At 49.2% G+C, this 4,247-nt stretch overlaps 1 protein-coding gene across 1 annotated transcript in view; it reads left to right on the forward strand.

Moving 5' to 3' along the window:
* The first annotated feature begins 168 nt into the window (after window positions 1-168).
* The window catches only part of CUNH12orf73 (chromosome unknown C12orf73 homolog), a 9,667-nt gene continuing 5,588 nt past the window's right edge, over window positions 169-4,247 (forward strand). The window contains exon 1 of the mRNA XM_006084066.3: window positions 169-402. The gene's annotated coding sequence lies outside the window, so the exon portion shown is untranslated. The remainder of the gene's footprint in view (window positions 403-4,247) is intronic.

Raw genomic sequence — 4,247 nt, forward strand, 5'->3', positions numbered from 1 at the left:
GTTGTTTTTTTTTGTCCCAACAAAAAAAAAAAATAAAAATATCATATTATTTTTCTTTTGGGTGTTTGGGGGTGTGCATAAACCTATTACTACAAATCATTCCTTGTGCAGCATTAGATAGATAACTCGAATTGTGTCTGATTACACGTACGTCTGATCATTCCTCGCAAGCGAGCGACTGGTCGCTGTCGTATCGTGGCGGAGGTGCAGCGGTACAATAACCCGAGGCTTGGACCCGACGGCCGGCAGAACTGGGGCCGCGGCTAGCGCTCAAGCTCCGCCCCCAGGCTCCTAGCGCCCCTCCCCCCCAGCGCAAACCCCTCTTTTGCGGGGCGCTTCCGGCTGCGCCTAGCCAAATCCCAGGACTTGTGAAGGTCACGTGTCGCTGGACAGCCCAATCAGGTTGGTCCCGCTCTGGGCCTCTGCTGGCCGCTTGGCCTTTCGGGAAGGGTGGAGGACAAGAATGGAGGAGGGGGAGCGCGCTGCTGACGTAGGCTCCTGTCCCCCTCCACCCCCGCGCTTCGGTGGTGGGCGGTGATGGGGGTGAGTGGGTGAGGATGTCTTCTGGGGGCGCTGGGTAGGTGGGGCTGTCATGCTAATCAGTCAGGATTATCCGGGCCTTTCCACCCCAAATGTTATCCTGATTAAAAACTGGTTTGCATTCATTATCAAGCGTGATGTGGGAGAAAGAAGAGTCTATGGAATCAAAGAACCTGGGAGGCCAGCCCCTGTACTATCTTGTACCTCCGGTTCCTAATCTGTACATTGAGGTGATTGTAAAATTGCTTTGTGAAATGTAAAACTTGACATAAATCGTTGTCTGGTTTACTTTGGATATATAAAAATATTACTCTTGAAGTCTATAGTAGATGCCATTCAGGCATCACGTTTTCTTTATAACCTTCCAGACTACCCCTGTGTTGTAGTGTTTTGTTTTCTCAATGGCTCTTACAGCTAGTTTTTGTCTCATTATTTCTCAAGTTGTCACTAGTGTTTGTACAAGGACTTCATTAAATAACCCTTAATGGAGATAGCTTTTCATCTTTCTCTAGTTTGCATAATGAAAAATATGGCTGCTGTATTGGTTAGCTTTCCCTAATTAAGCTGTGGTAACAGGTGACCCCAAAATCCCAGTGGTTTACAGAAACAAAGGTTTATTTCTCACTAACGTAACATGTGGGCTGGGAGATGGCTGTGGCTCTGTGAGTCATGTGGCTTCTTCATTCTGGGATCCAAGAAAAGGGCTTTCATGAGTAAATACACATTAATTTGTATTATGTCAATTGTTTAAAACTTTTAATATTTTGAAACTTTTCAGAACTTTTATCAATACTGTGTCCCTTAATAGGTCCTACTCAGAACCTGACTCATGGTAGGTATACTTAAACCCTGACAATTGATTTTTTTGTCTTCTTCTTTTGATAATGCAAGTGCCTAACTTAAGCTTTAATTGCCAAGGTATTATTTCAAAGAGGCATCCACTTCATAGACTGGCTATCTAGAATAAATACATTGCCAGACACACACACACACACACACACACACACACACACACTGCCAGGCACACACGCTGCCAGGCGCACACACTGCCGGGCACACACTGCCAGACACACACACACATGCACACACTGCCAGACACATATACACACACACACTGCCAGGTGCACACACACACTGCCAGGCACATACACACACACTGCCAGGCACATACACACACTGCCAGGCATACGCACACACACACACACACACACTGCCAGGCATACACATACACACACACACAGACACACTGCCAGGCACATACACACACACACACTGCCAGGCACACACACACACACACACACACAGACACACTGCCAGGCACATACACACACACACACTGCCAGGCATACGCACACACGCGCGCACACAGACACACTGCCAGGCACATACACACACACACACACTGCCAGGCACACACACACACACTGCCAGGCATACACACACACACACACAGACACACTGCCAGGCACACACACACACACAGACACACTGCCAGGCACACACACACACACACACTGCCAGGCATACGCACACACGCGCGCACACAGACACACTGCCAGGCACATACACACACACACACACTGCCAGGCACACACACACACACTGCCAGGCATACACACACACACACACACACACACACAGAGACACACTGCCAGACACATACACACACAAATGTAGATTAAAGAGCCAGGCCGCCTCTCCTAACTGAGGCTCCTTTGTTTTAGGAATCTTGGTTGAGTTCAATAAATGACCATTTGGACTACTTGGTTTTTTTCCTTTTCCAGTGCTTTAATTTCCGCTCTTTTGTTTTAAATCCACTGATAGTGAACTCTGAAACCCTCGGCTTCCCACCCTTGACCCCAATAAAGCAGACCCCAGGCCCATGCACATGCATGCTCACACTCTCTCTACTGCGACCTCACTGTGGGGCCCCAGTGAGGTCTTATAAATAATAAACCAGTGTCTTTTCAACGTTTCTGTTGGGGTTGCCAAAGGAGGCTAAAAGTAGTAAGGGATTATAAATTTATTAGGGCATCTGGAGTCCAGATGGGCTGAACCCCAAAATGGCGCCAGCACCTAGGGATGGGGAGTCAGAGGTTTTAAAGGACTCTAGGTGGGCTTTTTTGGCAGGGAACTCTCTGGGTGGGTCTGGATCCTGGGAAAGTCCGGAAGGGAAAGATAATAGGTTTAGCAAGTGGAATGTGGTCTTAGCAGATGGAATGTGGTCTTAGCAAGTGGAATGTGGTCTAAGTGAAAGGGAATGTGGGTTGTGAAGTCAAAAGGTCAGTTCCTAGGGGAGGGGGTATCAATTCAGTTATTTGATCAGGCCTAACAGTTTCCTGATGGTTATTGCTGAGGTGTCTTGCAACCATAATAAGAACCATAAGAGCTGCCCTAGCTGGTTCGGCTCAGTGGCTAAAGCGTTGGCCTGAGGACTGGGGGGTCACGGGTTTGATTCTGGTCAAGGGCATATGCCCAGGTTGCAGGCATGATCCCCAATAGGGGGCGTGCAGGAGGCAGCCAATGATTCTCTTTCATCATTAATGTTTCTATCTTCCTCTCCCTTCCTCTCTGAAATCAAGAAAATATATATATAAGCCTAAGCAACCATTATGACTGAACGACCGGAACAACCGATTGACCGGTCTCTATGACATGCAGTCTGGGACCCCTCACTCCTTACTGCCCGCCTGCTCATTGCTCCTTACCACTCAGCTCGCTGCTCCTTAGTGCTGTCCTGGAGGCAGGAGAGGCTCCCGCCACCGCCGTTGCACTCCCCAGCCGTGAGCCCAGCTTCTGGGTGAGCAGTGCTCCCCGTGTGGGAGTGCACTGACCACCAGGGGGCAGCTCCTGCGTTGAGCGTCTGCCCTCTGGTGGTCAGTGCATATCACAGTGACTGGTCATTCGGGTCATTCCGCCGGAAAAGGTCGCTTAGGCTTTTATTATATATATATATTATATATATATATACTAGAGGCCTGGTGCATGAAATTCGTGCATGGGTGGGGTTCCTAGGCCTGGCTGGTGATCAGGGCCGATCGGGGCCTTCCTGCTGGCTGCCAGCTGCCAGCTGGGGCCTGCCGGCCACAGGGAGGGAGCAGGGATGGTTCGCCGGCCACAGGAGGTTGGCTGTGGGAGTGCACTGACTACCAGGGGACAGCTCCTGCTTTGAGCGTCTGCCCCCTGGTGGTCAGTGTGCATCATAGCGACTGGTCTTTCCAGCGTTGCAGTTGCTTAGGCATATATATATATATATATATATATATATATATATATATCCTATCTAATAATAGACAAACATGGTAATTAACCATACCTCCGACACGCTTCCCATTGGCTAATCAGAGCGATAGGCAAATTAACTGTCGACCAATATGGCGGCTGGCAACCAGGCAGCTGAAGCGGACAGGAGGCTTGCTTGCTCCAGTGAAAGAGGAAGCCAAGGTTCCCCGCCTGCCGCTGCTGGGCTCTGAGCTTGCACTCTAAGAAGCAATGTTGCAATTATAGAAGCTAAACAACCCCCATGCTTTCAGCCAGCCGGCCGAGCTGGAGTTGCAACAGTGTTTCAATTATATAACCCAAACAAACCCAGATACCTGCTTTCAGCAGCCGAGGCCTCAGAGCTGGAGCCAAGCCTCAGAGCTAAAGCCGGCTCTCAGTTCCAGTGACAGCCATAGAGGTAAATAAATCCAGAATAAAAAAAAAAT

This window comes from Myotis lucifugus, unplaced genomic scaffold (assembly GCF_000147115.1).
Source record: "Myotis lucifugus unplaced genomic scaffold, Myoluc2.0 scaffold_10, whole genome shotgun sequence".
NCBI classification, from domain to species: Eukaryota; Metazoa; Chordata; class Mammalia; order Chiroptera; family Vespertilionidae; genus Myotis; species Myotis lucifugus.